Raw genomic sequence first — 23,956 nt, forward strand, 5'->3', positions numbered from 1 at the left:
CAACACAGGAGTAGAACAACGTCTAGGTCCCAATACCCCTCTTAGAATGTCCCTGCCAGGTTCTGAAAAAACCTTCACAGGTAAGTGCTAAGAGTGGAAAGGGGATTGGGACAGAAAAGAGACAGCTTGGTGGTTGCTCTGCCTGTTCTGCTTTGTCTTCTTCTTTCTTCTTACTCAACTGCTAAATACCACTTCTTTATTAAACAACATTGTAAATAAAGGTATCTTTTCTTACCAGTATAACATTTGAGCTAAGCCTCTCTTCTATTGAGTTCTCTAGCAATTTTGGATATTTGCTAACTGGAGAAGGTACTGACTCGAATCTCTCTCTCTCTCTCTCTCTCTCTCTCTCTCTCTCTCTCTCTCTCTTGTGGGGGATGAATGGATGTCTTCTTAATGTAACTCTTAACATGAAGAAACACAAGGTAAGTATTATTGTTAAACTGGAAAGACTATGTGGAAGTCTACAGGTAGGATTCTAATGCTGTATTGGGTTAACTCAGTGTGTGTTTGAGTCTTCCTGATTTAATATTAATTAAGGACTTTATTTGCCTGAGGAGAAGCCCTGCTGTTTCTTTTTCTTTTTGGAAAGAATTGAAAATTGGGTAGGTACTATCTATGTACTGGGTATTGTAACTATATAATCTACAAACTATCGCTAGTTAATTTCCTCCTTGACTTTCAGCAATACACAAGTCTAAGGTTAAACGCAGCATGAGGAGAAATAAGTGCCTGCATTTGCCTGACTCTACGAGTAACTAAGAACATTATTCAATGGTTCAGTGCGCTGAACTCTAAACTTTAGCTTTCGAGAATGCGCCGCCTTTTAACACTTCTGGGTTTAGTGTGTCGTGAAGAAAACAGAAAACGCCCACACTTCCGACTCATCAGGAAATAACTGAAGGTAGTCATGGTTCTGTCAAGTTAAGACATCTCCTCATGAAGTTCAACATTTAACAGAAGATGATTCAAGGGCTGTGTATGTGTTTTTAGAGGAAGTAGGTGCTTGTATACAACAATAATAGAGTGCTCTTTTCATTTTATAATATATACCATTAGAATTAAGCATATAAATGTATTTTTGTGTGTGTGTGTCATGACTCTCGCATGAGTCTTGTAGGCTGCTTAATATATGTTTGCGGAAATCGTACAGTTATACATTAAGTTTAATATTATTTACATTTGTCCTTCTGGTATTGATTTAGTATTTAATACTAATGTAAAATAAGACTGTAATTAAAAGTTGCGCATCATATTTATTTCATTATTTTGATTGATGAGTTACTCAGAGTCAAGAACTCAATCCCTCCATGGAGTCTGAGAGGGTTGTATTTCCTGTTTGACGCTCAGAGATTTGTTGCAAATGTATCTTCAACAGCTAGCACAGAAATGCTCAAGTCAGAAATTGTTACTCTGCATTGCCAGTTAATTAATCAATTGAGGCTACACTTTGAAAAAATTGGTACAAGGGGGAGTCTACTTCAAAAAACCACCCCCAGTTGGTTTAGCAAAGAATGTCGGCTTGCAAAAAGCTATCTTTTAGAGACCATAAAGAAGAATGGCCAGACTGAATTAATTTTCACTAGGAAAAGTTATAAAAACATCTTGACTAAAGCTAAAAGGAGCTGGGAGGCAGAACAGTGGCCAGAACTCACTAATACAGTTGAGAATACGAACATGAAGGCTTTCTGGAAGCTAGTGGCAGCTGCCACATGGGAAATTGATAACCACTTAGAGACAGTTGTACAGCTAGATAAGTGGGTTGCACATTTCAGGGCTCTTAATAGTGAATGGGGTCAAGAAAAGGATCAGGATGAGAACGAGGGGGGAGATCTTACTGGAGCAAATTCAGTAACTTTTGAAGGGGAAGGGGACACCGCAAAAAGGGAGAATATTCATGTTACTCTGATTGAAACTGAGAAGGCCTTGAAAAAAATGAAGAAAGAAATGGCCCCCAGACTGGATGGTTTCCATGGTGATTTATTCGTGTCACATACTGAAGTTTGAGTCTCTTACCTAAACATTCTGGGCAATGCTATTATGAGGGGAAATAATATTCAATTTACCTGGCTTGGTGCTGCCATAAAAAAAGGAAATAGAGACTTTTCCTCCAGCTATAGCCCCATATGTTTATTGGATAATAGACAAAAATATTCTGCAGGTAAGTCCTAGAAAGGCTACAAACATGGGTCTCGGATAAACACATTTTAGAAGATACACAAGCAGGCTTTATGAAAAAAGTCAGCACCATTCGACCAGATTTTTCGCTTCATGGTACTGTGCTAGAAGTATGTCACCCTGTAGAGGGATCACGCATATAATGCATTTATTGACCTGAGGCTGGCCTTTGACCTAGTACCAAGAGATAACTTGTGGAAGGTACTGGATGTTTATGGGATACCTGGAGATGTTCTCTGGATCTTAAGAGTCCTTCATACTAATACTTTTGCAAGAATAAGGTAGAACTTGGGTTGTGACCTAACTGATAGGTTCTCTATCAGATGGGGAGTAAAACAGGGATGCATACTTGCCCCGACACTCTTTAGACTCTATATTAACAGGGCAGGTAAATGGTTCTCTGGATGTATGCATGACACACCCAAGATAGCAGGAGTACCAGTACTGATCTTAATGTTTGAGGACAATACTCTGCTTATTTCTAGAATTCCTGTGGACCTTCTCGTCAGAACTGGACTCCTTTGCTGCTTTCTATAAAAAGAAGGGCCTTGAAATAAATGCATCACAGATAAAAAAAAGTATGAGGATAAATACACACAGATCCTTTAGAGCTAGAATGGAGATTGAAGGCTCCCCAAAAGAACAGGTCAAACAGTTTAACTATTTAGGAATAAGATTGTCAGCTACTATGAACTGGGGACATCAAATCGGGAATTGCAAACTAGGGCTTAACTAGCGAGCACTTTGGATTGGAAGGAACGACTAGGCTATAGTGGGTGGTGCAGTATCACCGGCCCTCCAAATATATAGAGCCACAGTGGAGGCAGCAGGCATATATGGGTCAGAGGCATGGGGATGCATTGATGTATGTATGTATGTATTTTACACTTATAAAGCGTGCTGTAACCCTACGGGCATCCTGGCACTAAGACACAGTAAAAAGGGGTAGAAAGGAGCTGCAAAGACTGACCAGCCGGCTGGTTACACTCTGGGAAAGAGCCAGGTCTTGACTTTCTTTCGGAACAACAGCAGATCCTGTATTTGCCTCAATTCCGGAGGGAGGCTGTTCCATAAGCGAACAGCTGCTACGCCGAACGCTCCTCCTCCCATTGCAGATCTCTTGATCCTCGGAATGATTGCTAAATTGGCTGTCAAAGAACGCAAGCTACGTGCAGGTACGTACCATCCAAACCTAGCCTGAAGCGGTTTGGGTCCTAGTCCGTGAAGCGCTCTAAAGGCAATGCACAAGGACTTGAACAATATCCTTTGTCTCACCGGGAGCCAATGCAGCTCAGCTAAAACCCAAGATGTAGAAGACCCACGCGTTCCCATATGGACAAGCTTTGCTGCTGCCGCCTGGATACTCTGGAGTCGTGAGATCAAATAACTCGGGGACTCCAGTAATAGAGCATTACAATAATCCAGGAAGCTGAGAACCGCACTCCTAACCATTATGCCTCTGACCTGAGGCGGCAATAGTGGTAGTACCTTACAGAGTTTTCTAATGAGCATGTAACAGTACCTGACTCATTTGTTTACATACAATTCCAGGTTAAGCTTCTCATCAAAGCTAACCCACAGATTGCTTACCATTCTCACAGGGACCAGAGGTGTGTCTGTAGGGATAGGCCAAAAGTCAGATGGCAATGCTGTCGGCACTCTGCCCACCCCACACTGCAAAACACCACTGATGCAACTGCTCTTACACCTGTAGACAATACATTTATTAGGGCCTGCTGAATCTACCATCAGGCATACCCCTAGCTCCCCTGAGGCTGAATCTAGATCTAAACCCAACCACATGATGTCTCTTTTAAAGCCACTGATAGTCAGGGTGTGGGTATGGTCAACCCATTAGTTGACTCCCTATAAGGACTCTTTAATAGATCTAATCTCCTGTAATAAACAAGTCTGTACCCCATGGCTGAGAAATGTTAAGAAGCAGTTTGAACTGATAAAAATGGGAGAACTATGCAACTTGCCGGCATAAGTAGCCAAAAGCATTAATCAGAAACTGCAAAAAAATATACTGTGAAAACGCTATGCTGCAGATCTGGTGTGACCATATAGATGGGAGTCCGACTTGTCAATTTTGAACTATATTGTTCACCTAAGTTTGAGGTTTACATGGATAGAATGTATCCTCCACTTGCAAAACATTTCTATGTGCAGTTTAGATTCGGTACATTGCCCCCAATATGAATAATATACAAGTGGGACAAATCAGATTGCTCCCCAGACTACTGACTTTATTGTCCACTGGAAAAAGAATTGGCAGACAATTTTATCCTGTTTTGCCTCAGGTATTCACTGCCGCATAAGAAATGGATTATTGCAGTCTGTAAGCTTGATGGGATAAGGCACTACTTAGAGGCTTTAAGAATTCTAAAAAGTGACTTTAATGAATCAATAGACTTCGCAGTGGCACGTTTCCCACAGTGGGCATGGGATATCAGGCCAAAAGGACTGCCTTCAGGAAACCCTTATCCACATAAGAACAGCTAAGGTCTAAATTGTATACATTTATTTATTTCGAAACTCCTGTGCATAAGTATGTCGAGATGGTAGACTGAGTAGTGTTTAATGCTTAGAAATCATAGAACAATCTATACCCATCAGGAAATTAAAATCCATCATGTGTATTTGTGTTCTTGTACTTGTCCATTTAAAATTATGTAGCCTGAAGCCCTGTATGTACAATGCTGCTATTTTGGTCCCCACGTTTGACATCTACTGTGTTTCTATGAGGTATTAATGTTTCTTTATGTTTTAGTTCATAGAACAAGCTTATAGTGACATATACAAGATACTAGGGCTCGCATAATCTCCTGCTGGTCTGAAGAACCTAGACAGTATAACGGATCCCTTTTAGCCCACTTACAGGTCTTCTTAGAGGTTTTTGCTGCTATTGGTTATAATTGTATAAGTGGGAGGGTGTATTGATAATATGTGCTGTCACTTTGTATTAGTTTAATCCTCGACAATTGTTTTTGTGTTTTCTAATATATGTATTTTAATATGTATTTTAACTTATTTTATCATCAACTGCATTGTATTACGTGTAGCACTTTTATGGCCATTTGACTGAAATAAAGTCTATTGATTGACAGCTTTTTATTGTCATTTTCAGTGAAGTATAACAGTAGAGGTTTTGTCAAACTCAAAATTAATATTATATAGCACCATTAGACATATACAATAACGTGTTCTTTTATGATACAGCGAGACTCTAGCAAGCTACTCATGAGAGGTCCATGAGAGGAAGGACAAACCCAATGGAGCCCATTATGATTATTTCATATCAATGTCATTACTTATAAAAGGACAAATCCATCCTTTTTGCTTCATTGGTGTGTTATATTTCGATGTGGCCAGAGCTTACTAACTTCGTGTGTTTCCTTATTGGCAACCTATTTCCAGACAATATAATGTCTTCCCCTGACTTAGATGAGCAGACCGGAGAAACTCCTCCACTTCAACCTGCTCAACCTGCCAAAGAATCTCTCGTCTGGCAGTTTTTTTTAAAACGAGAGTAGGAGGAAAGAAAGTGTCTCCTAAGTGTGTAAGCACACTAATGAGTGTAGTAGAAAGACAAAAAAAACAGTATAGCATGGACACTACCAGAATGTAACTGCATTTAAGATCAATGCATACATAAAGGTTAGCTTGTGCAGAGTTGGCTCGATCTACAGGAATGTACACATCCTCATAAGCTTCAACATCTTTTACACCTGGGGACACTGTACCTTCTCAGGTACATTCCAGTCAGGTGGATAATAACTCTGCATATTTAAATAATGCTTTCTTTGGAGCTATGTGTAAGCAGGTTTGTTTTTCATCTGAGACCAGTAGAGCTGCACAGAATAAGTTTGCGCAAGAGCATACATGCCCCCCATCCCCGGCAATAAAGTTTTTTTCTGTGGTTATTGGAACACGCATTATGTCTTAGTAATAAAAAAGACCAATAAGTATAAAAGAGTTATAAATCTGCTAAAAAGTTAAACATTTAAAAAAAACAGAAAGACACTCTTTTGAGAGCTACCCCATAATGTCATTTTCTACTCTTTTTCTATTATACAGGTTTTTTTAATAAAAAGAAAACTCATGCGAGCTGGAGGACACTATGAACCTGACACCAATCAAAAATTAAAAATGTTGTATTTCTTTTTACCAGAAGAGATGGCTCTCAAAATAGCATTTTTTGTATTTTTTTTATTGATTGGAAATCAGAAGTAAGGAGAATTAAAAAAATAAGGGTTTGTAAACTAGGAGAAAACTATGAGCAGGAAGAAAAAACGTAATGCCTTGGAAGGCATTTGTTCTGTTATGCAAGCTTGTCACAGGCTGCTGCATTCTCTTCTGAAGAGAAAATGACTTTCTTGCAAAGACATTACAAATGTGCTCTATTCAAGTAGGCTTGGTTGTTAATAACCTGAATTGCCACAACCTGAGACATTACCAGTTGCCCTGATTGAAGAGACATCGAGGCCCCTGATAAGGCATCTAGCTCAGTACTCCTCTGCATCTCTACTCAAGCTAGACATTGGGGATGTATTGCCCTTAAGTGCTGTAACATCCCCATTGTTGCCATAATGTATTGTTGTTTTGATGCATCTGCTAAATACCTTGTGGCAAAGTTTGTACTTCACATGCTTTGTAGAAACTTTCTTCCCTCCAGGTGCTATCTCAAAGAATTGCCACACAATTGACTCCTTTGGTGGCTTACCAGATACAATTTGTACAGCTAGTCCTTGTCCATCCCTGCCAGATAATTAGGTATTACTTTTTTCCAAATGTATCCAAAAAAACAGACCAGATACTACTAGGCTTTGCTAAATGTTTTTACATCAAAGAGCTGCTCCTAAAGGAAAAAATAAGGGTGACCACTTCCTTCAATAATCCATGACATTAGTTATAACAAATGAAATCTTTTTTCCTGAGTGTGTCTTAACCCTTGCAAGATGCTCACACATTTGTATACTTAATAATTTAGCTTTATAGTGTTGTATATAGAGGCTATTCATTAGTTGTATGTGTATTTAATAGAAATAGTGAATAATGGTGTAATTGATTAATATATATTATTTTGTCTTCCATTTTTTTATAATTAATAACTCTCAAAAAAGGTTGGTGGGAGTCAGGCACACCGTGCACTCTGAGGGGGCAGAACTTCCTGTTTCACTCTCACCAGATTGTACACTGCTAATGGAATAATAATATAATAATATGTAATAGAAATATTGAAGGAAGTCTCATCCTACTTGTAAATAAGCCTGGGCAAATCACTACGCTACGCTCGCGTAGTTTGCGCTACTTCGCACTATGCGATTTGCACGTGACACAGTGCAAACACGCGCAGTGTAGCATACTGCAGCAGTCCTTTTTTGCTTGATCGCAGTCCTCAACATCAAGTTGGCAACTGAGAGCAAGCAAAATGACATCCCGGTGAGACTTTTTCCTCGTTCACGATCAGCAACATCAAGTTGCCGAACGTGAGTGTGGAAAATAAACCTCCCAAGGAGCTTCTCAAAGCGGGGAGGTCAGGTTTCTCATTGCAAGTTGTCGCGTATGCTTGCGACCGCTCGCGATGAGAAACTATCAGTCCGCGTTGAGTAAGCTGCCACTCGAGTAAAAATCTACTTGAGCGGCAGAAAATGACCGCTTGCACTGTGTAAGATGCAGTTTGCACTGATTGCACAGTGCAGACAAGTATCCGGCACTGTGCAATCAGTGCAAACAGCATCTTGCACAGTGCACTACACAGTTTATGAAGCTATGCATAGCTCACGTAGTGCGAAGTGCACTTCGCCTAGCTACGCCTAGCGCTACTTAGCGAACAACACCCAGGGTTACTTGTAACTGAACATTACAACTGTACAAATTTACAAAACTTTTCCAGATTTTTACCATCCACAAGATTCTTGTGGGAGGAGCGCAAGAGTGGACACTCACCCAATGAAAAGATTTAGATTGCTTTTTATTTACATGATTGTTTTTTGGAGGAAGGAACCAATACAATTTACACTTTTTGGAAAAGCTACTTAAGTTCATTCATGTTTTACTGATCGCACCATTTAATTGGACTTTTTTACTGTTTGCAGCCTTTTGTGTTCAGAGGAGCAATCCCATTCAGAGAGTGAGCAGTAGGCCGCACCATCTATGTATGAACTCAAAAAACAAAGTATTCCCTTGTTTAGGATTTTTCAAAAACTCCACAGGGTTCGAACAAAATGTTACCTAGAATTAGTTCCGAATAGACTTGCAAATTGTTTTAAAAGGAGTTTTTTGTGAGGCAATAAAGCAGGACTTACTTGGCATGACTGGCAGGTGGGGAAATATATGCTCAATACATCCTGCATGTCTTCAATGTGCAGATATGGATGGAAGTAGACCAGGTACACCATCCTCCATTCACAAAAGTTCAACCTGGAGACATTGTGACTAGTGATGTGTAGGAGGTAGACTTCAAGCTTACCTAGTTAAAAAAAATCTCTGATGCTGCATGTTTGGGTCAATAACAATAATGGTTGATGGTGGTTGTTAGCCCGCAACCCGTCCCAGAATGCTTGTTTCCAGTCTAGGGAAGACCTGGCTTGCAAGCTCAGTCTAGACTGTTTCCATGAGGCACAGGGTCAAGGCTGATTTGCAAATGGCTAGGTCTGAACAGGGGTGGTGAAGTGAGCTAAAAAATGATGATGGATTCAGCCCAGATCTGTGACTGGGGTGAGTGACTTTAATGTTTCAGGGCCCCATCCATCTCCTCCAGTCACGTGTCATTGCTCACTTTTCTATTGGACTAGCTTGGCTAATCGGGGGTTTTACCCCGAAACCAGTCCAAGGATGCTTGTTTCTGGTCCAGAGAAGACCTGGCTTGGCAGTTCAGTCTGGACTCTTCCCAAGAGGCACAAGGTCAAGACTGATTTGCATATGGCTTGGTCTGAACTGGGTGGTGAAGTGAGCTAAAGAACGATGATGGATTCAACCAGATTTGTGACTGGGGTGAGTGTCTGAAAAGTTTCAGCGTTCTGTCCATCATCTCCTTGTGTTTGCTTTGTTCACCCCAAGTTGGCAGCGTATGCCCAGACGTGGGTCCCTTGCTTATTTTGCCAATAGATTCAAGCTAGCCTTGCTGATGCGGGTTGTTATCCTGAAAAAGGTCCCAGGATGCTTGTTTCCGGTCCGAGAAAGACCTAGCTTGGAAGTTCGGTATGGAATGTATCCAAGAGGCACAGGGTCAAGACTGATTTGCATATGGCTGGGTCGGAACTGCGATGGCGAATTGAGCTAAAGAACGATGATGGATTCAAACCAGATCTGTGACTGGGGTGACTGTCTGAAAAGTTTTCAGCACTCCGTCCATCATCTCCTTGTGTTCTTTTTCATGAATTACTGAGGTTTTTTTAAATGCTAATTTTGAACTATAATGTCCCTGAAAGCTATGTTTTTTTTTGTGAATTTCAAAGGTTTTTTAAATGCAAATTTTTAACTATAACGTCCCTGAAATCTTTGGTTTTTCACTGAATTTCAAAGGTTTTTAAATGCTAATTCCTAACTATACAGTCATCGAAACCTATGGTTCATTCAGTGAATTTCAAAGGTTTTTTAAATGCTCATTTCTAAGTATGCCTACAGAGGTAGGATATGTGCAGAAAGTGGAAGAAAAGCGCAGACAGAAGCAAAAGAAATACAGAAAGAGGCAACAGAAGTCCAGAAAGATGTAGAAAGGTACAGAAAGAAGCAAGAGATTTGTAGAAAGAACCAACAGAGGTGCAGTAAGAGGCCTTGTTGCAACGTCATCCTGTGCCCCCTAACGTTTTGCTGACTGGTATTGGTGGTAGCTAACCAGGCCCAGAGCCAGTGCTATGCTGAAAGACACTTAGAATACAGTGAAAACCCGTATATACACTAGGGTACACTATGGGTTGGGGTACCCCTGTGATTGGCATGACCTCCCCTGTAAGGCCCTAGTACATAATAGGGCGGGTATTAAAACTACCTCTAAGTCAGAGGTGCAGAAAGAAGCAACAGAGGTGCCAAAACAGGTAAGAGAGGTGTAGAAATAAGCAAATGAAGTGCAGAAATAGGCAAGTGAAGTGCAGAAAGAGACAGGAGGGGTGCAGAAAGAAGGAAGAGAAGTGCAGAAAGAGGCAAAAGAATTGCTGAAAGAAGCAACAGAGGTATAGAAAGAAGGAAGAGCTTTGCAGAAAGAGGCAACTGAGATAAAGTAAGGAGCAAAAGCACTGCAGCAAAAACCAACAGAGGCACATAAAGAGGCAGGAGGGGTGGAGAAAAAGGTAGGAGAGGTGCACAGGAGGCAAGATAGGTACAGAAAGAGGCACAGAGGGTGCAGAAAGAGCAAGAGAAGTACAGAGATAACCAACAGAGGTACAGACAGAGTCAAGAGAGATGCAGATATAGGCAGGAGAGGTACAGAAAGAAGGAATAGGGATCACAAGGAGACAAGAGAGGAGCAGAAAGTACAAATAGGGGTACATAAATAGGCAGGAGAGGTACAGAAAGAGGCAAGAGGAATGCAGAAATAGGTAGGAGAGGTGCAGAAAGAGGCAAGAGAGGTACAGAAAGAGGCAAAATGTGTGCAGAAAGGAGGAAAAGTACAGAAAGAGGCAAGAGAATTTCTGAGAGAAGCAACAGAGTAGTAGATAGAAGCAAGAGCAGTGCAGAAAGAGCCAACAGAGGTGAAAAAGGTGTCAGGAGGGTTGCAGAAAAAGGTAGGAGAGGTACAGAAACAGGTAAGAGAGGTACATAAACAGGCAGGAAACATGCAGAAAGAGGGAACACGGATGCAGAAAGAGGAAAGAGGAGAACAGAAAGAGGCAAAAGTGTGCAGAAAGAAGAAATAGTGATGTAGAATGAACCAACAGAGGTACAAAAAGAGGCAATAGGAGTGCAGTAAGAGGTGGGAGAGGTACACAAAGAGGCAAGAGAGGCACATGAAGAGGCAGGAGGGGTGCAGAAAGAAGGAAGAGAAGTGCAAAAGAGGCAAGAGAATTTCTGAAAGAAGCTACAGTAGTGTAGAAAGAAACAAGAGAAGTGCAGGAAGAGGCAAGTGAGGTGCAGAAAGAAGCAAAAGCAGCAGAGAAAGAACCAACAAAGAGCTAAAAGAGATACAGGAAGAGGCTGGCGGGATGCAGAAAGAAGGAAGAGCAGAAAGAAGCAACAGAGTTGCTGAAAGAGGCAAGAGGAGTGCAGAAAAAGGTAGGAGAGGTGCACAAAGAACCAACAGAGGTACAGAAAGGGGCAAGAGGGGTGCAGAAACAGGCGGGACAGGTACAGAAAGAGGGAACTGGGATACAGACAGAGACACGAGAGGTGCAGAGAGAGAAAAGAGGAGTGCAGAAAGAGGCAAGTGCAGTGCAGAATGAACCAACAAAGATGCAAAAAGAGGCAAGAGAGTGCAGAAATATGTAGGAGAGGTGCACAAAGAGGCAAGAGAGGTACAGAAAGAGACAAGCGGGGTGCAGTAAGAAGGAAGAGACATGCTTAAAGAGGCAGGAGAATGGCTGAAAGAAGCAACAGAGGTATAGAAAGAGGCAAGTGAGGTGCAGAAAGACGCAAGAGCAGTGCAGAAACAACTAAAAGAGGTGCAAAAAGAAGCAAGAGGGCTGCGAAAAAAGGTAGGAGGGGTGCACAAAGAGGCAGGAGAGTTATAGAAAGAGGCAGGAGAGGTGCAGAAAGAAAGAAGAGAAGTTCAGAAAGAAGCAACAGAGGTGCTGAAAGAGGAACGAAGGATGCAGAAAGAGCAAGAGAAGTGCAGAAAGAATCAATAGAGGTACAGAAAGATGCAAGAGGGGTTCAGAAACAGGCAGGGAGATGCAGAAAGAGGGAACAGGGATGGAGAAAGAGGAATGAAACATGCTGAAAGAGAAAAGAGGGGTACAGAAAGAAGCAAGAGCGGTGCAGAAGGAACCAACAGAGGTGCAAAAAGAGGCAGGAGAAGTACATAAAGAAGCATAAGTGGTGCATATAGAGGCAAGAGAAATACACAAAGAGGGAATAGTGGTACAGAAAGAGGCAGGAGCGGTGCAGAAAGAAGGTAGAGAAGTACAGAAAGAGGCAAAAGAATTGCTGAAAGATGCAATAGAGGTGTAGAAAAAAGCAAGAGAGGGGCAGAAAGATGCAAGTGAGGTGCAGAAAGAAGCAAGAGTAGTGCAGAAAGAACCAACAGAGGTGCAAAAAGAAGCAAGAGCAGTACCTAAAAAGGTAGAAGAGGTGCACAAAGAGGCTACATATTTACAAAAAGAGGCCGTGGGGGTGCAGAAAGAAGGATGAGAAGTGCAGAAAGAAGCAAGAGAGGTGCTGAAAGAGGCACAAAGGGTGCAGAAAGAGGAAGAGAAGTGCATAAAGAAACAACAGAGGTAAGAGAGTTTGCAAAACAGGCAGGAGATGTGCAGAAAGAGGAAACAGGGGTGCTGACAGAGGCACGAAGGGTGCAGAAAGGCAAGAGAAGTGCAGAAGAACCAACAGAGGTACAGAAAGAGGCAAGAAAGGTACAGAAACAGGCAGAAAAGGTACAGAAAGAAGGAACAGGGATGTAGAAAGAGGCAAGAGACATGCAGAAAGAATAAAGAGGGGTGCAGAAAGAGGCAAGAGGGGTGCAGAAAGAAGCAAGAGATGTGTAGACTGAACAAACAGAGGTACGAAAAGAGGCAAGAGGAGTATAGAAAGAGGCATTAGAGGTACCCAATGTGACAAGAGAGGTACACAAAGAAGCAGGAGGGTTGCAGGAAGAGGGAATAGAAGTGCAAAAAGAGGCAAGAGAACGGCTGAAAGAAGCATCAGAGGTATAGAAAGAAGCAGGAGAAGTACAGAAATAGGCAAGTGAGGTGCAGAAAGAAGGAATAGCAGTGCAAAAAGAACCAACAGAGGTGCAAAAAGAGGCAAGAGGGGTGCAGAAAAATATAGGAGGGATGCACAAAGAAGCAAGAGCGGTAAAGAAAGAGGCAGGTGGGGTGCAGAAAGAAAGAAAAGAAGTTCAGAAAGAAGCAACAAAGTTGCTGAAAGAGGCACGAAGGGTGCAACAAGAGCAAGAGAACTGCAGAAAGAACCAACAGAGGTATAGAAAGATGCAAGAGGGGTGCAGAAACAGGCAGGAATGGTGCAGAAAGAGAGAACAAGGGTACAGAAAGAGGCAAGGGATGTGCAGAAAGAGATAAGAGGGGTACAGAAATAGGCAAGATGGGTACAGAAAGAAGCAAGAGCAGTGCAGAATAATCCAACAGAGGTGCAAAAAGAGACCAGAGGAGTACTGAAAGAGGCATGAGAAGTGCACAAAGAGGCAAGAGAGGTACACAAAGAGGAAATAGATATGCAGAAAGAGAAAAGAGGGGTACAGAATGAGGCAAGAGAATTGCTGAAAGAAGCAAGAGAGGAACAGAATGAGGCTTGAAGGGTGCAGAAAGAGTAAGAGAAGTGCAGCACGAACCAACAGAGGTGCAGAAAGAAAGAAGAGAAGTTCAGAAAGAAGCAACAGAGGTGCTGAAAGAGGAACGAAGGATGCAGAAAGAGCAAGAGAAGTGCAGAAAGAATCAATAGAGGTACAGAAAGATGCAAGAGGGGTTCAGAAACAGGCAGGGAGATGCAGAAAGAGGGAACAGGGATGGAGAAAGAGGAATGAAACATGCTGAAAGAGAAAAGAGGGGTACAGAAAGAAGCAAGAGCGGTGCAGAAGGAACCAACAGAGGTGCAAAAAGAGGCAGGAGAAGTACATAAAGAAGCATAAGTGGTGCATATAGAGGCAAGAGAAATACACAAAGAGGGAATAGTGGTACAGAAAGAGGCAGGAGCGGTGCAGAAAGAAGGTAGAGAAGTACAGAAAGAGGCAAAAGAATTGCTGAAAGATGCAATAGAGGTGTAGAAAAAAGCAAGAGAGGGGCAGAAAGATGCAAGTGAGGTGCAGAAAGAAGCAAGAGTAGTGCAGAAAGAACCAACAGAGGTGCAAAAAGAAGCAAGAGCAGTACCTAAAAAGGTAGAAGAGGTGCACAAAGAGGCTACATATTTACAAAAAGAGGCCGTGGGGGTGCAGAAAGAAGGATGAGAAGTGCAGAAAGAAGCAAGAGAGGTGCTGAAAGAGGCACAAAGGGTGCAGAAAGAGGAAGAGAAGTGCATAAAGAAACAACAGAGGTAAGAGAGTTTGCAAAACAGGCAGGAGATGTGCAGAAAGAGGAAACAGGGGTGCTGAGAGAGGCACGAAGGGTGCAGAAAGGCAAGAGAAGTGCAGAAGAACCAACAGAGGTACAGAAAGAGGCAAGAAAGGTACAGAAACAGGCAGAAAAGGTACAGAAAGAAGGAACAGGGATGTAGAAAGAGGCAAGAGACATGCAGAAAGAATAAAGAGGGGTGCAGAAAGAGGCAAGAGGGGTGCAGAAAGAAGCAAGAGATGTGTAGACTGAACAAACAGAGGTACGAAAAGAGGCAAGAGGAGTATAGAAAGAGGCATTAGAGGTACCCAATGTGACAAGAGAGGTACACAAAGAAGCAGGAGGGTTGCAGGAAGAGGGAATAGAAGTGCAAAAAGAGGCAAGAGAACGGCTGAAAGAAGCATCAGAGGTATAGAAAGAAGCAGGAGAAGTACAGAAATAGGCAAGTGAGGTGCAGAAAGAAGGAATAGCAGTGCAAAAAGAACCAACAGAGGTGCAAAAAGAGGCAAGAGGGGTGCAGAAAAATATAGGAGGGATGCACAAAGAAGCAAGAGCGGTAAAGAAAGAGGCAGGTGGGGTGCAGAAAGAAAGAAAAGAAGTTCAGAAAGAAGCAACAAAGTTGCTGAAAGAGGCACGAAGGGTGCAACAAGAGCAAGAGAACTGCAGAAAGAACCAACAGAGGTATAGAAAGATGCAAGAGGGGTGCAGAAACAGGCAGGAATGGTGCAGAAAGAGAGAACAAGGGTACAGAAAGAGGCAAGGGATGTGCAGAAAGAGATAAGAGGGGTACAGAAATAGGCAAGATGGGTACAGAAAGAAGCAAGAGCAGTGCAGAATAATCCAACAGAGGTGCAAAAAGAGACCAGAGGAGTACTGAAAGAGGCATGAGAAGTGCACAAAGAGGCAAGAGAGGTACACAAAGAGGAAATAGATATGCAGAAAGAGAAAAGAGGGGTACAGAATGAGGCAAGAGAATTGCTGAAAGAAGCAAGAGAGGAACAGAATGAGGCTTGAAGGGTGCAGAAAGAGTAAGAGAAGTGCAGCACGAACCAACAGAGGTACAGAAAGCTGCAAGAGACGTGGAGAAACTGGCAGTAAAGTTGCAGAAAGCGGGAACAGGGGTGCAGAAAGAGGAAAGAGGTGTAGAAAGAGAAAAGAGTAGTGCAGAAAGAGGCAATAGGGGTGCAGAAAGAAGCAAGAGCAGTGCATAATGAACCAACAGAGGTGCAAAAAGAGGCAAGACGAGTGCAGAAAGAGCTAGGAGATGTGCACAAAGAGGCATGAGAGATACAACAAGAGGCAGGAGGGGTCCAGGAAGAGAAGTGCAGGAAGAAGTAACAGAGCTATTGTAAGAGGCAATAGGAGTGCAGACAGAGATAGGAGAGGTGCACAAAGAGACAATAGATGTACAGAAAGAGGCAGGAGAGGTGCAGAAAGGAGGAAGAGAAGTGCAAACAAAAGGGAAAAGAATTGCTGAAAGAAGCAAATGAGGCGTGTAAATAAGCAACAGAGGTGCAGGAAGAGGCAAGTGAGGTGCAGAAAGAAGCAAGAGCAATGCGTAAAGAACAAACGGAGGTGCAAAAAGAAGCAAGAGCAGTATAGAAAAAGGTAGAAGAGGTGCAGAAAGAGGCAAGAAATTTACCAAAAGAGGCAGGAGGGGTGCAGAAAGAAGGAAGAGAAGTACAGAAAGAAGCAACAGAGATGCGGAAAGAGGCGCGAAGGGTGCAGAAAGAACAAGAGAAATACAGAAAGAAACAACAGAGGTATAGAAAGAGGCAAGAGAGGTACAGTAACAGGCAGAAGGGTACAGACATACAAACAGAAAGAACAGGGGTGCAGAAAGAGGCAAGAAAGGTGCAGAAAGTGAAAAGAGGGGTGCAGAAACTGGCAAGAGGGGTGCAGAAAGAAGGAAGTGTGGTGTAGAAAGAGGCAAGGGAGTTGCATAAAGAAACAAGAGAGGTGAAGAAACAAGCAAAAGAAGTGCAGAAAGAGGCAAGAGAATTGCAGAAAGAAGCTACAGAGGTGTGGAAAGAAGCATAATAAGTGCATAATGAGGCAAGGGAGGTGCAGAAAGAGGAAAGAGAGTTGCAGAAAATGCCAAGAGAACAGCAGAAAGAGACAAGTGGGATGCAAAACAGGGATGGTGGGTGCAGAATGAAGCAAGAGAGGTGAAGAAAGAAGCAAGAGAAGTACAGAAAGAGGCAACAGAGGTGCTGAAAGAGGCAAGAGAGGTACAGAAAGAGGCAATAGAAGTACAAAAACAAGCAATAGAAATGCACAAAGAGGCAAGAGAGGAGCAGAAAAGGCAAGAGAGGTGTAGAAAGAAGAAAGAGAAGTACAGAAAGAGGCAAGAGGGTACACAAAGAAGCAAGTGAGGTGCAGAAAGAAGCAACAGCACTGCAGAAATAACCAACATAGGTCCAAAAAGCGACTAGAGTGGTGCAGAAAAAGGTAGGAGAGGTGCACAAAGAAGCAAGAGAGGTACAACAAGAGGCAGGAGGGGTGCAGAAAGAAGGAAGAGAAGGGCAGAAAGAAGTAACAGAGGTGCTGAACGAGGCAAGAAGAGTGCAGAAAGAGGTAGGAACGGTACACAAAGAGACAATAGAGGTACAGAAAGAGGCAGCAGGTGTGCAGAAAGAAGGAAGATAAGTACAAAAAGGGTCAAAATAATTGTTGAAAGAAGCAACAGAGGTGTAGAAATAAGCACGAGAAGTGCAGAAAGAGGCAAGTGAGGTGCAGAAAGAAGCAAGAGAAGTGCAGAAAGAACAAACAGAGGTGCAAAACGAAGCAAGAGCAGTACAGAAAAAGGTAGAAGAGGTGCACAAAGAGGCAATACATTTACAAAAAGAGGCAGGAGGTGTACATTAAGAAGGAAGAGAAGTGCAGAAAGAAGCAACAGAGGTGCTGAAAGAGGCATGAAGTGTGAAGAAGGAGCAAGAGAAGTAAAGAAAGAAACAACAGAGGTATAGAAAGAGGCAAGAGTGGTACAGAAACAGGCAGAAATGTACAGAAAGAAGAAACAGGGGTGCAGAAAGAGGCAAGAGAGATGCAGAAAGAAAAAGCATGGGTGAAGAAAGAGGCAAGAGGGGTGCAGAAAGAAGCAAGTGTGGTGTAGAAAGAGGCAAGAGAAGTGCTTAAAGTAGCAAAAGAGGTGCAGAAACAGGCAATAGAAATGCAGAAAGAGGCAAGAGAAATGCTGAAAGAAGCAACAGAGGTGGGTAAAGAAGCAAAATAAGTGCAGAAAAAGGCAAGTTAGGTACAGAAAGAAGGAAGAGAGGTGCAGAAAATGAAAAGAGAACAGCAGAAAGAGGCAAGAGGGATGAAAAAAGGGATGAAGGGTGCAGAAAGAAGTAAGAGAGGTGCAGAAAGAAGCAAGAGAAGTACAGGGAGAGGCAACAGAGTTGCTGAAACAGGCAAGAGATGTACAGAAAGAGGCAAGGGAAGTACATAAACAGGCAATAGAAATGCAAAAAGAGGCAAGAGAGTAGCAGAAAAGGCAAGAGAGGTGCAGAAAAGAGTGGAGAAAAGTAGCAGAAAAGGCAGGAAGGGTGCAAAAAGAAGCAAGTGAGGTGCAGAAAGAGGCCACAGAGGTGCAGAAAGATGCAAGAGAGGTGCAGAAACAAGCAAGAGGAGTACAGAAAGAGGCAAGTGAGGAGTAGAAAGAAGCAATAGCAGTGCAGAAGGAACCAACAGAGGTCCGAAAAGAGGCAAGATGGGTGCAGAAAAAGATAGGAGAGGTGCACAAAGAGGCTAGAGAGGTACAGAAAGAGGTATTAGGGGTGCAGAAAGAAGGAAGAGAAGTACAGAAAGAGGCAAGAGAATTGCTGAAAGAAGCAACAGAGGTGTACAAAGAAGCAATAGAAGTACAGAAAGAGGCAAGTGAGATGCAGAAAGAAGCAGGAACAGTGCAGAAAGAACCAACAGAGGTACAAAAAGAGGCAAAAGGGGTGCAGGAAAAGGTAAGATAGGTGCACAAAGAGACAAGAGAGACACAGAAAGAGGCAGGAGCGGTGCAGAAAGAAGGAAGAGAAGTGCATAAAGAAGCAACAGAAGTGCTATAAGAGGAACAAAGGGTGCAAAAAGAGCAAGAGAAGTATAGAAAAAACCAACAGAGGTACAGAAAGAGGCAAGGGAGGTGCAGAAACAGGCAGGAAAGGTGTAAAATGAGGGAACAGGGATGCAGAAAGAGGCAAGTTAGGTGCAGAAAAAGGGGACATGGGTGCAGAAAGAGGCAGGATGGTTACAGAAAGAAGCAAGTGGGGTATAGAAAGAGGCCACAGAGGTGCAGAAAGACACAAGACAGGTACAGAAACAAGCAAGAGAAGTGCAAAAAGAGGCAAGAGTATTGGTAAAAGTAGCAACAGATGTGTAGAACTAAGCAAGATAAGTGCAGAATGATGCAAGTGAGGTGCAGAAAGAAGCAAGAGCAGTGCAGAAAGAACCAACAGAGGTGCAAAAAGAGGCAAGAGGGGTGCAGAAAGAGGCAAGAGAGGTACATAAAGAGGCATTTGAGGAGCAGAAAGAGGCAAGAGAGGTATATAAAGGTGGTTGAGAAGTGATGAAAGAGGCAAGAGAAGTGCATAAAGAGGCAAGCGAGGTGCATATGGAAGACAGTGAGGTGCAGGAAGAGGCAAGTGAGGTGCAGAAAGAGGCAAGTGAGGTACAGAAAGATGCAAGAGAACTGCAGAAACAGGCAAGATAAATGCACAAAGAAGCAATAAAGGAGCATAAAGAGGCAACAGAGGTTTTGAAAGAAGCAAGTGAAGTGCAGAAAGAGGCAATTGAGGTGCAGAAAGAGGCAAGAGAAGTTCAGAAAGAGGCAAGAGAACTGCAGAAAAAAGCAACAGAGGTGCTGAAAGAGGCAAATGAAGTGCAGAAAGGGGCAAGAGGAGTGCAGAAAGAGGTAAGTGAAGTACAGAAAGAAGACAGTGAGGTATAGAAAGAGGAAGAACGGTACAGAAAGAAGCTAGAGAAATGCAGAAAGAGGCTGCTGTGTGTTGATTTAGAAACCGTATATAGATTTTCCGATTTATGCCCTTATATGGGCACAATTCTCATTGCCCTTATTTAGGCATAGAAATCCAACCCTTCTTTAGGCATTTTCCATGCTAACCAAATACAGGCATGGTCACCAACATCTGTCCATCCACGTCACAACAAGTTCTTGGAAAACCAGACTCTTAAGCCTTCATGTCTTCCCCTTGCTTGGATTATTGATTTCTCCAAGAGCTCATTTATTATGCATGAACATCTATTCCTTAGGGGTTCATTCATGATGTTCCTCTGCCCGACTTTTACCTCAATACTGGCATTCCTAAACACCTTCAATGTATAAATATACCTTCACTTACCATGGTAAACCATGGCTTGGCTACACAGCTCGATACGGCCTGCCACAGTAAGTTCGGAAGGAATTTGAGTCCCCGACTTATGCACTGACCAGGCGCTGTCATCCTCCTCGCAGTGAATCCAGCTCTAGTGTGTCTGACTCCCCTTAGAGATCGAGACCTGGAAAGAAATTCCAAACTCTCTCATTCTAAGGTATAGAGCAGTCGAGAACTTAGAGGGACTCTTGGCAACTCTTGGCAAAACTAAACTATAGCTAGCTATACTTTAGAAAACAGCACCTACTTCCTACCTCGTACTACACTTAGGTTAGGTTCACTGGAGTAGAACTATTTATAAGCACCAGATGAGTATTCACATTTTAGCCTTGTTATTTATGTATGTATTTTAATGAATAAATGTCATGGCTACAAACCATGCTATGCAGTATTATTTTATCTTACAGCTAATGCTGCACATATTATACTCCGCATTCTGTCTTACGATTGTAGCAGCTCATATCTCTTGCACGAGAAATAAGACTGTTCAATAAACCTCTTTTTATTGAACCCCCGCATCTATCTATTTCTGTGTAACTCTGTAGAAACAAAGCATGCACGATTGACTGAGTGAAACTGTTATCTATTGTTTCCACGATTATGGGAAGAACTGTTTTGATTCGAAGGGAACCAAAGCTGTCATGTTGATGCGGTTGTCAGGGACTAATCCCTTCTTGTTCATTCGAGAAGTTTCTAGTGACCTCTGAGTTAGCTGGCACACATGAGTAATTAAGTTTAATGTACTCGATAGAGACATACTGACCTCAGTCCTATATCAAAACAATAGTGTATATTATTCCAATACGCAGAGCCTATCAGTGATGTAGGGACTACACTACAAGGCAAGATAGGCACAGAAAGAAGAGAGGTTTGTGCACCATTAGTACCAGTTTAACACCCACATTTTGCAATAAGTAACACATGACCATTCCAGCTTTGCAAAGGGCCTTCCTCCACGCTGTAACATATGACGCTGCATTTTTGGGAACATTTGAGCCGTTTGAGCTAGAAACAAGGCTTTTTTTGCTCAAATCTGCAGATTAGGCAGCAGATGATGGAATATTTGGCAAATGCGGGAAATATTTAATTATGTGAAAATTGGTGCAGCCGAACAGTCACATAATTACAGTGGCCTTGCTCATACCTTCGACTAGGTCCAGAAGTGCTCCTCAGTGATTCCTTCTTTTATTGTGTCTCATTGAGTTTATAGTTTAGCTTCTGTGGAAGCGAGGAAGACTGCACCTGAGGTTACCACTCCACAAAACAGACTACAATACCACATAATTACTCTCCAAAACACATAATCCCACTCCACATAATTCCTATACACTGAATACCACATACTTCTATTCACATAATTTCACTTCACAACATACCACATTATTCCACTACACACAACGTCCATCCACTCTACACAAAAAAACATTACATTTACAATGCCAATAGCACTAACTTTCGCAAATGTGAAATCTATTACATTGCAAATGCTTCTTCAACTAGTAGTCGCGCTTGCCGGGTGGTGGAGAAAGGGGGCTGGGCCTCTGACCAGCGCTCAGGGATTCCTCTGCATAGGACTTACAGGAAGTACCAGGAGGGCTACTTAGCCCCCAAAGTACCTCAGGAGTAAATTGGACTTTACATCCCCATCCCGTAATCTGCCAGGAGGTGTGTTTGCAGATAAAAGGGGCGTTACCTATGAAGACGTCCTACTGTGTGGGACTTACTGGAGGAAACAAGAGGGGTAGTTGGCCCCTAAGGACATCCTTGGGGGCCAACTACCCCTCCTATTACCTCCAGTAAGTCCCACACAACAGGATTGCTAAATTCTTTTATCAGGCCATGCCCCCTTTGCCCATCACTTTGCAAATGCACTCCCTGGCATTCTCTTGGATGGGAATTGAAGTCCCCTTTGCTACTGGGGGTCGTTTGGGGCCAACTAGCCTACCTATTACCTTCAGTAAGCCCCATGCAGTGGGATTGCTGAGAGGTGGACACAGGCCACACCCCTTTCTCCACCACTCTGCAAACGCGCCTCCTGGCATGCTCTTGGTTGGGGGATGAAGTCTCCTTTCCTCCTCAGGGTCCTTGGGGGCCAACTAGCCCTCCTGTTACCTCCAATAAGCCCCATACAGCTGGATTGCAGAGAGTTCTCAAAGGCCATGCCCCTTTTTACACCACTCTGCAAATGCAGCACCTTGCACACTGCTGCTCGGGCGATAAAGTCCACTTATGTCCTGAGGTCCTCAGAACACAAGAGGACCTTATCGCCCCACCGGCAGTGCGCCAAGAGGAGCGTTTGCAGAGTGGTGTAAAAAGGGGCATGGCCTCCGACCACATCTCAGCAATCCCACTGTGTGGGGCATACTGGAGGTACCTGGTGGGCTAGTTGCCCCCCAGGGACCCTCAGGAAGGAAGGGGACTTAATCCCCCAACCCAAAACACGTTAGGAGGTGTGTTTGCACAATGGTACAGGGAGGGGAAGAGCCTCTCGCAACGCCTGCTTTGCTTGTGTTTTTGGAAGGGGGGCTGTGTGGCCCCCTTTCCCTTAATTATTTTTGGGCCTGCATGTTGTCCCTTTTTTGTTTTTTTGGCTGCCTTCACGCACCCAGTGCAACTTCAGCTTTTTTTGTAATGCTTTTCTGGCCCCTGAGCAGTGTATGTTGCACACCCTTCATCAGCCAGGCTACCTGGAATCCAGTTGCAAAGTTAGCAAGGTGCCCACGTCTGGGCATACCCTGCCAACTTAGGGTGAACAAAGCAAACAGAATGAGATGATGGACAGAGTGCTCCATCCATCTTCTCCTTGTGTTTTCTTTGTTTGCCCTAAGTTGGCAGGGTATGCCCAGACGTGGGGCCCTTGCTCAATTTGCCACTGGATTCAAACTAGACCGGCTGATGAGGGCTGTTAGCCAAAAAACAGTCCCAAGATGCTTGTTTCCGGTCCAGGGAAGTTATGTCCTTGGCATTTTGGGCTGGACTGTTGCCATGAGGCACAGGGTCAAGACTGATTTGCATATTGCTGTGTCTGAACTGGGGTGGCGAAGTGAGATAAAGAACGATGATGGATTCTACCCGGATCTTTGACTGTGGGTGAGTGTCTGAAAAGTTTCAGCGCTCTATCCATCATCTCCTTGTGTTTATAAAGGATTGTGATAGCACGTTTATGGAGAATGCTCTTGCCATGTATAGATTTTTTTTTGTAAAACACATTTATTGTAATGACAATTAGATTAACTAAGATAAATTTTGTATATGGGTTTCCACAAACATTGCACTATGAAAGTCTTTATCAGGCCTGGGCGTAGTTCGTGGAGTTTTGCTACGCTGAACACCACCAAGTTACAAAAAAACTCTGCAAAGTTCCGCTAGTGGTAGAGTGTAGTGCGAACTGGAATTTGTGCTGTTATTCCTGCCGCTCGGGTAGAAATTCTACCGAGCAGCAGTTCGCGTACATTCCATTCACGATCACAAACTTACCTTTTGCGATTGCGAGCGAGGAAAAAACTCCGCTACACATCGCGATGTAGAGTTTTCTGCACTCCGTGAGCTACATTCAGAAAACTCCACAAACTCCGCGAACTGAGCAAAGTTCACCGCCCAGGACCAGTCTTTATATAAAGAGTGAGTTACAAGATTGCACTATAGTCACTAGGGTGATTTTAGACGTGCTGGTTGGTGTAATCCTCTTAAAATTACTTTCATTACTTTCTGTTACATATGATTTCTTAAACCTGAAGAAGTCTCAGGATTTGACACTCGAATAGCGACGAAGCATGTGTTGGTTGAGACTCGTTTATTTGCAAAAGAAGAAGAATAAAATAAATTGATATTTCTGTCAACACAGTCATATGATTTACTATGTGACAGACATTAAGTGTGTGCTGGAAGATTGGATGTTTTCCTAATAATTTATATCTGAACAGCTTTTATTTTGGTAATATCAGTATTGATTTTCCTTCCATCTGCTCTACATTTTTGTAGCATGAGAATAAGATATTTTGAACTATGTCTCCCAACTAATGTAGATAGTATTTCTGATGTGCAGTCTGGATGGCAGTTACCCTGCACAGCTTTTAAAAAATGTGTTTCAAAAGCTACTAAATTGCAATCTGGTACTGTAAGGTGGAGAAATCAGTCAGAATTAATGTCTGTTCTGCCTGAATAGGCATATTTGACACGTTCATGGTTCCATGAATAGTGTGTTCTAACTAATTCATTCATTGCAATTCCATCACA

Source organism: Lissotriton helveticus, chromosome 6, assembly GCF_964261635.1.
Source record: "Lissotriton helveticus chromosome 6, aLisHel1.1, whole genome shotgun sequence".
Lineage (NCBI taxonomy): Eukaryota > Metazoa > Chordata > Amphibia > Caudata > Salamandridae > Lissotriton > Lissotriton helveticus.